The 9,954-nt window shown below is 35.4% G+C and overlaps 1 non-coding gene across 1 annotated transcript; it reads right to left on the bottom strand.

The window, feature by feature from the left end:
* Nucleotides 1-9,564: 9,564 nt before the first annotated feature.
* TRNAN-GUU lies at nt 9,565-9,638 on the bottom strand. Its single transcript has one exon. It is a non-coding gene; the product is annotated as a tRNA-Asn (tRNA).
* Nucleotides 9,639-9,954: the final 316 nt, after the last annotated feature.

Genomic DNA, 9,954 nt, shown 5'->3' with positions numbered 1-9,954 from the left:
TTTCCTTCCACAGACTCCTTATTTTGTCTAGTTTCTGGAACCATAAAGATTTTTGTAAGAACGGGTCAAGAAGGAGGTTAAAATTGAGAAAACCGAGGGAAGGTCAACATATACATATCTTTGACTTTTATTGGGCAAAGTTTTACCTTTGACCTTGTTCTTCATCTTCTCCCTTGGTAGCTAGAAAAATCTCGATTTTTTCTTATTAGCCCCCTCTGGTCTTACCTTTTTACAGCTATATATAGACATCTAATGGATTCAATCGCTGCACGAAACCTTTAGATGAAGTTTCAAGTAAGAAGTAGAGACCAAGTTCATACCTTTTCGTGGTCTGTAGCACAAGTTATAAACTTTCAAAGTTTGTCGAAAAACATGTTTCTCACCTGAGTATATCTAGAAACCTTTTGTTGGGTAGCCGATTATAAAATTTTTCAGTACCTGATTCCTTCACGAAATGTGTTGTAAATCCCATATGAAATATGTAGGAGTTGGTAGGAAGGCAAATTATTAACCATAGCCCTCGAATTTGGAAGAAATCCGAGAGAGAAAAACCCATAATCTAAGAGCTTCAAACTCGAATTTTAAGATTTCTCATCACTCGATTCTTGTGTAAAAACTTTGCCCCAACTTGAGACTTTATAAGGGAAGCTTCCACCGACATTGAGAGCTCCAGAATCGTCATGATTTGGAGACTGAATTTTCTGGATAATTCGTCGAAAATATCCTCTTCGATCAGTGAGCTACCAACTTTGAGTTTGAATTATGATTGTTGGATTTGATGATCTTTGAACGTTCTAGATTGTATCCAAATTCCACTGGAATTTGAGATTCGAAGAACTTTGTGCATATGTTCACATGCTGAGGTTTTTATTTTCAGCAGAATGACACTTTCGTAATTATCTATATCATTATGGTAATTTGGTAATTTGCCACTTTCAAAATATTTTATTATTATTTTTTCCGATAAATTCATAATTTTCGTAAAAATTTCTATCTCTTGTTGGTCATTTTTATGTTGTTGAGCATCTTGAAATTCCCACTAGATAAAGAATTAAATATCCGAAAATTTCCTTGTTACAGCTTCTCACCTTGACCGACCACCAACAAAAAAAAGAAATGTAGAAATTTAAAATAAACAGATGACTTGATTCCATAGGACGACACCCTCTGTGACCTCATAGTTCTCGAGCAGCGCTTCTTAACTTGACCAATAGTCAACAAACAATTAAAAACTAAATGTAGAAATCCAAATTAAACCGACTCGACTGGATGCTTCTATAACACCTGTTCATCGACAACTCGATTCACATGAGTTACCACTAACATAGATATTTTGCTTCGAAAATCGGTCATACAACAAAAAATTTCATACATGACAAGTAAAACATGTGAATCAAGTATATTTTACCACACAAAATATCAAAGTAAGTTATCAGCAACAAAAGCACATGTACTTAAAACCGACTCAAAAAAAGGTTCCTTATTGTCTCGAGCCTGGTGGTCTCCTCCTCGATTGGCCTACAACTTCATATTTGGCCAAAAAAGTTAAAATAATCTTTATAAGTAATTAATTTACTCAATAGATAGCTAACATGTCATTCACAAGTTTATTACTTATCTTTCTAGTTGTTCTTAAATTTTATTCTCCATTAATTCCTAGTTTCCTTTACTCGGATCATTTGTAAGTTAGTAAGGTTGTAACGACCTAAAATTTTCTACTTAATTTATGGTCGCTACCGTATACGTACCATAAACGTTGAATGTGGAAGACTTCATTAAAATTTCATAAAACATAACGTTTATCTTAAAACACAGTCATGGACTTACGTGTTTCCAAAACATCTTTAAAACGACACCACAAAAGACTAAATAAAATGAATAAGAGTTTAAGTTAGAAACAACCTAGTCTAGCCCAAGTCTAAGAAAACAAATACCATTACCCTATGCATGTTCCATGGTCGAGAGTTGCGATGCCGTTGTCAGCCGTACGAAAAATGTAGTAGCACATGGCTTGAGTATTTAAAGAAATACTCAGTAAGTGACCACACTATTGGGGATAAATGCAACAATCACATGCAATGAAATGATGGGACCTATCTTTGGTTTCGTTTCGCTTTCCCTACAGTGTTGTCCTAACGGGTAATCGTGGACGTGTACCACATACTCTACACACAGCCCATACGTGCGAGTATTGGCTCACCAGCTAGTTCGCACACCGCTGGGCCAGTTTCCTTATCTGGTGGGCATACTCTGGGAGCCCCTTATGTCGGGACCCGTTAAAACTAGTAACCGTCACGGCAGCGCTATGCAAGCATAACGATCGTTGTCCTGCCATTGGATGTACGCGTCCTACCCTCGTGATTGGATAGGGGTATCCCCCCAGATGCATGAACACACATAATGCATGAGGTCCCCCTACTTCTACATTTATCATTAATGAACATAACCCCCCTATCACGTTCCATGCTTCATGTCATTCTCATTTTCAATTTACATTTCATACATATTCCTATCGGGGTTATGATTCCAGACAGTTTATCGTGTTTCACATCATACAATTCTTGCTATTTACATTCAAATATAAGTGACCTAACATAACGTTTTATGTTTTTAACATAACATTTCATCATATACACATCATACCATGACATATTGCATCACAATATATCATATCATAAACAAGTCATAACGTAAATCGTAGTCATATAGTTTCCTAACTTATCATAGCCTTAACGTTCTTATACCTATCACAGACGTATCATTACGTGAACGTACCTCAGTCATATCATCACAAGAACGTAACCTAACGCTATCGTTCTATCAATCCTAACACTATTGTTCTATCAATCTATCACAAACCTATCCCTCTCTACCCGTAGCCTAATAGAATTCTTCCATCAATCTCTCTTATCCATATCACTTCGGTATGTAACCTAACCTTAATGTTTCATGAATGTATTTGACTCCTATCGTTACATTTCGTTTTGTGCATCCTTATTGTATCCTATCTCAAACATATCATTGAACACATCGTACCATAATTATTATCAAACAATTCACATATTACAACATATACATAACAAATAAGAAGCATATCGATCCACAGACAATTCACACATATCAGTATATATGACACGTACAGAACCACGGAGCACGTGTCAACATCAAATATAATCATTGAACACATCGTACCATAATTATTATCAAACAATTCACATATTACAACATATACATAACAAATAAGAAGCATATCGATCCACAGACAATTCACACATATCAGTATATATGACACGTACAGAACCACGGAGCACGTGTCAACATCAAATATAATCATGCCGATAGTAAGGTCACTTACCTGGTTGGCTTAGGTTGATGTTCTGTCGTTATCCTTAATGAAAGTCCATTGAAAACCAAGTCAACCTATGTGAGTCCATGACATCAGTTTCAAGTTTGAATTTCTACAAAAATTGTTTCACTAATTTATGTTGATCTATGTGTTATACTTCGTGCGAAAGTTAGAGTCTTTGCTTAAGTTAGGTCTTGAAATATTTATATATGTTTCCAAATATTCTATTTTCTCTTACCGTGTTTGATACCCTTTAACATTTAATTTCGATTATATTCACAATCTTCCTTCCCTGTCTTTTATGTGTTTCCCTTCTTTTTATTATCTCTCTCTGTTTATGATGACTTTTAATATCATTAAATAAAATAAAAGGAAAACTACTAACCTCTTTAAATGCAATATCTCTTTCTAGCAAAATATCTCTTACTACCAAAACTAAATCTGAACCTTCTTGTGTTTGTTTTTGGAGGAGCAAAGAAATTCTGATATGTTAAATCTGTTTAAACCATTCTTTATATTTTTGTTTGTTACTTTTTCAATTAGGTTAGGAATGGCTTTTAGCCAATTTAATAGATTCTATTTTCTTTCTACTATAGATCATGACGTATCTTTCTAACATAATGACTTATCTTTCTAACAGGTAAATTGCTAAAAAAAACTTAATAATTGGATGAAAGAAACCGAGATCTGAGATATATTTTAGGGAGAAACCTCGAATCTCTCTCTCATATAAATCTTGATCAACTCTATAAACCCATATCCTATCAATTTGATGTGAGGCATTTTGTTTTCTCAAATCCAACATGTTTCTGTTTCAGGAACTGTTAGGTGTGTTGAGGAGAGATTATTGGGGAGAGTGACTGCAGTGGAGAGAAACGGGGAATAATTGTTTTTTATTTACTTATTTGTTAATTTATTATTATTATTTTACATAATAATAATTGTTGTTTATAATAATTTTTTTATTTGTTTATTTAATTATGTATTTTATTTATTTATTATTTATTTTTTTTTTTGTTCTGGGCTATTACAAAGGTATTTTATTTATGTATTTTATTCAACTCCGCCTCGCTTAGGTTACTACTATATGGTTATTTAAAATTTTAGGACTAGTATGTAAGACGCACTCTCAATCAACCACAGTCTGTCTACTAATTTCTTTAGCAGCATGTAACATTATATATACCAAAGGTCAGGAATACTCATTATTCCTAACTTAGTACACACCGTATTGGTTAGGAATACTCATTATTCCGAACTCTGCCAAAATTAGTAGACTACAATACTCATATTCTAAATCTTTCGATAATTTTTTTTTATGATAAATGAAAATGCAGCAAAGATGAGAATCAATATTCGGTTTACCATGGTTAGAAAAAATATCTCTCTGAAAGCACAAAATTTTATGGGAAAGGTCAACTAAATTGACAAGCATCGAAAAGCATTGATAGATTTTCCGACGCTTGCTTATTTTGTTAGCCAATGTATGCTACGTGACAAAATTTAGTCCATCTAGAGATATTTTTGCCCACCATAGTCATCCTTTGAAGCCTCCAAAGCCCCCCATCTCCCTTATATTTCTTCTTCCCCATTTCTTCAATTTTTTTGTGTTTTTCTCGTGGTGAATGGCATCCATATTCGAGAATTTGCTACTTTTTAGGTTTTCTCTCTTTTCAAATACCTTTTTGTTTCCTTTGTTCATAAATTATGTTAGTTTAGTTCATTTTGATGGTGTTATTTTAACACGCGGAAGCAATTTGGATCTTAGGCACTCTATGTGCATCAATTATAGTAAATTAGCTAGCATGTTCAAAAGCATTAAAACTCAATGAGTTTGAATACTAACCTTTTGTAGTTCAAATTTCTTTTTCCTCACGAATGGTTTCGAACCACCACTAGTGTCTTCCCTACTATTCTCCGACCTTAGAATAGGATTGTGGAATCCGTTGAGTGATGAAACTTGATAATAATTTAGTATAGGTAAAAAGAGAGTTTTGAGAGATTTTCTCAAAGTTTTTCAAGAAGAATTTCCATGTACCTTGATCACTCTATTTATAGAGTCATATTTGCATGTTCATGCAAATTTGAGATTACCAAATTTTGACACTCAAAATTCCACTAAAATTTGTGGGGTTTATTTTACAAGCATGCAAGTTTGGTTAAACCAAATTTTGATACCTCAAAATTCTACTAACTCAAACATGGATTTTTCCATTAAATGAAGTCAACATTTTGACTTTCTTCATTTTAATTCAACAATTAATTTAAATAATTAATTTCAAATCAACATAATATTAAATGATTAATTAAATAATTTAATTAATATTTAACATTAAATAAAATGTCAATTTCAATCAATTCCGGCACATATTGATTATCAATCACTATTCATAATTAAAATATTTAAATATTATTTAAGTATCCCCAATTCTCTCTTTTTGTTCAATTCATAACCAAAACAAAATGAGGTTAAATATATCGTATATATTTAGCGTGTATTCCCTAATTTGAATTCGAACACTTCGAACTCACTCGTCACACTGTTCTAAGGTTTAGTTCGATATGAGCTAGCAGAGGGACCTAATGGACCTACAGATCATGGGCTCCAACGATCTGAGATTGACTGGCTAATCTCATTAACCTTATTAACCAGCATTTATTCACTAAGACACTCTATTGCAGCCTAATTGTTGCACTCCCCTCACTACAGATATATTTCTATCCATTTGATATAACCATGATTAGTCAGTCGATCCTGCACAGATTGTTCGTAACTAGAGCTAGGTCAATTTACCGTTTACTCCTAAAGTTACTTTTTGTTCCTTAAGTCCCACTGATCCTCTAATGAACAATTGGTTTGTGGTTCAACCACCAAATCGAATCCCTTTCGGGCCAATGAGAGGGTGGGTTCCCTTGTTCAAGACTTGGAGTCAGTACTTAAGGGAATAACCTCTTTACTATTCCTAAAAGCTGGTAGGAGTGAATTCCATCATACACCCTATGTCCCCAGCTATTCACCCAGTCTTACTCCTAAAATGAGAGGCTTATTGAGTCGGCTAACTCAGGCCACTCTCACCCATGCGAATCTAAGCTGGTAGGAGTGAATTCCATCATACACCCTATGTCCCCAGCTATTCACCCAGTCTTACTCCTAAAATGAGAGGCTTATTGAGTCGGCTAACTCAGGCCACTCTCACCCATGCGAATCTAAGGATAATTTCGAATAAATATGAGTTCATAGTTAGCTCAAGATTAAGATTGAGTTACCTATGTCATCGAATGAAAAAATCAGTGTCAAAAGTAAACGACATTATAAAGTGAGAGTGGTTTTCTTCATGGTCCGATCTTATGCAATACTCATTGCATAGAACGCCCCCACTCACATGTCTTCACATGTAAAATTTAGTGATCACATTGTTTATATCATATACAAAAGTGGTCCGCATCCATAGTGTCCCCAGAATAAGGTACTCAGTCTTATGTTCAATTTAGGTTTAACACTCAGAGAGCAATATAGGTACTGTCAATATACATCAAACACCTTAAAAGGGATACCTAAAAAAAACACGGCTCAAAGTTGCATTTACATTTTATTTCAACGATCGGAAGCTACCCCTGAAAATTATTAAAACATTATAACTCAATTCAAGGGTTTTCATCCAATATAAAAGGTTGGACGATAATATTACCTATGAAGTCTCATCGAGAATGCTCGATTAAGACTAAGTAACAATGATAGAAAACTCAAAGATACCCCAAAAATGAACTAGAAAATTATAATTCACTTGAAGGGTTTTGATTTAATAGAAAAGGAAAATTACTATAACATTATAACTCAATTCAAGGGTTTTGATTCAATAGAAAATGATAGATAATATTACCTATGAAATCTCATCGAGAATGCTTGATGATTAGAAATCACGAACCTCCATAATAGTATGATATTGTCCACGTTCAAAAATAAGTTTTAGCTGTTTTACTTATGGTTCCCTAAAAGGAATCACACCAATGGAAATAGTAATTCTTATGTATAACATTAAGCAGTTAGGATGGCCTATTGGCTTGTTGGTTTCATTCCCTTTTTCACACCCTATTGGCTTGTCGAGTGAGCATGATCGTAGTGCCTGAAACGATTCTCACATCAGGTTTGTAGTGAGATTTATTTCATCTATCAGTGCTATTGGAGGTCCATAGCCTAAGGTAGCACAACTTAAGGTGCGTTCGTTCTAGTCACTAAACCTTCACGAGGAGGGATATCTTCACCTCCACCTCTTCCTCTAACTCTAATACAGGGTCGTCTCCATCCTCGTTCTCCTCTCCCGTGCCCTTTACGTGGCATGATTCTAAAACCAATATATAATTTTTCTTAAGTCTATATCTCTCTAACATAAATTACATCATATCACATATATTCACAACATATAATTTAGCAAACATGACATATTCATAAAAATACAACTAGGTGGAACATAATGCTACCATAAATCATATAGTTAGAGCTCAACATATTTGATCCTAAATTACATTCAATATTAGTAAACAAAAAAAGTACATGCAATTAAAGGCATTTCTTTTTCTTATCTTATACAAGACATACGTGACGGTGACAGAACATCGATGGTAAAACCTTGGAACGTGCCAAGCCTATCTCGTAGGTAAGTCTACTGAATCTATAACCTAAACCTCTGATACCAACGGTAACGACCCTAGATTTCTATTAGCCTAAAGTTGCCACCGTCATCATATCCTATGCTCTTATACGAAATTAAGCATAACACATGCAACTAATGATCTTAGGAATCTATTGTTAAAAATATCATAGGGGTGGCCTCTAGTCTGGAAAAATTGGACGTGTAGTACATCCCTACACATGACTCACACATGCGAGCGTGAATTTTATCTCTCGAAGTTACTCCAAGTGTTGTCAGTTGTTGTTTCCTATTAAAACGTCCATCTCGCTTCGTTAGTAATTTACATTTCTAATTTAATTTACTTGAACTTCAGAAATAAGTCATTATACTGACCTTAATATTTCTATTAAAGTAAAAATAAGCTTCGGAAGGGCAAAAAACATAAAGATCGGTGTCAAAATGTCAAACCGAGCATAATACGCCATTTTTTAGCCTAGGACTCCGAGATCCCGAGCCGAAGGAGCCGGTGTATGCAACAGTGACCCTATCGCTGAGGGACAATGACATATGAGCAGGTTGCAAAGTGGTTCGAGGCGCAGGTCTTGAATGTTCATGTGGGCGCACAGGTCTCTGTAGTGGATCCGTGGGTTGGGCTGTGTTCTGTGTATTTGGGCTTGAATGTGGGTTTTGGGCAAAGCACGTAGGAACTAGACTACTAGACTGATTGTTGGTGGGTATCTAGTTACTAGACCAAACTGGGTATGGGGTTGCTTGACTGGAATGAGGTTGCGGGTATTCGAGTTTGGGTCCGAGCAGGTGGACTTCGTCTTCTCCACTCGTTTCCATGCATTTTCCTTTCTTCATTCCTCCGTATCAAAACTCGTTGTCTACATCTTGTTTCTTCTCCTTCTTTCTCATGATGTTAACCGTCTTTGTACGTTTGATCCTACCCCTCCTCACTAGTGTTGTGTACGTTGGATCCCATGGTCGTCATCTCGACATCGTCATTTGTGCAGAGGTGCCTTGCCTTTACCTAAAAAATAAGAGTAGTGCATGTCTTGAGTATTTTAAGAAATACTCATTAAGTAACTCCACTACTTCTCTACTCACGCAAACACATGAAATCATGGTTATCATAAAATATCATTTCATGGCCTTGGTCTCATATTCGTGTTCAGGTAGAATTTGATGTGCATACTTCTCTACTCATGACTTACATACACACACATTTGCTCCCATGCGAGCTCGCATACCTACCCATTGACCTGGGCTTCAACTAGCATACACTCACACTATTGGTATACCATGGAGGGAAGGGAGTGCACATAGCATTGTGGGGTATACAATATCATAAGTACCATACTTTCATATCATGTAACATCCTAACAAGTCATAACATAATAAGAAAATATATAACCAATATCACTCACACTCCACCTCTAAACTCCACCTCTAATTTAGATTTAAATTCATTTAAAGATATCACTCACACTCCACCTCTAATTTACTTTAATAAGAAAATATATAACCAATATCACTCACACTCCACCTCTAATTTACCTTTAAAGTAGGTAAACTTATTACCATCGCTAGAAGGAGGGTTTGAACCTTCGACCTTGTGGTTAACAGCCACACGCTCTAACCAACTGAGCTATTCCAGCTAATTCTTTGTAATAGCTCAAGCCCACCACATCCATATAAGGAATGTTTCATCCCCTCTCCAACCAATGTTGGATCTCACGATACACTCTCCTTGAGGGCCCAACGTCCTTGCTGGCACAACGCTTGGTGACTTGCTTTGATAGCTTTCGCAATAGCCCAAACCCACCGCTAACAAATATTGTCCGATTTTGCCCATTACGTATCATCATCAGCCTCACAATTCTAAAATGAGTCTACTACGGAGAGGTTTCCACACTCTTCTAAGGAATGCTTCGTTCCCATTTCCAAACACTAAAAAATATTGTCCATTTTTTA

The sequence above is a fragment of the Cucurbita maxima genome, unplaced genomic scaffold (genome assembly GCF_002738345.1).
Source record: "Cucurbita maxima cultivar Rimu unplaced genomic scaffold, Cmax_1.0 Cma_Scf00111, whole genome shotgun sequence".
Taxonomy (NCBI): Eukaryota; Viridiplantae; Streptophyta; class Magnoliopsida; order Cucurbitales; family Cucurbitaceae; genus Cucurbita; species Cucurbita maxima.
This window is presented reverse-complemented; position numbering and strand designations above follow the sequence as displayed.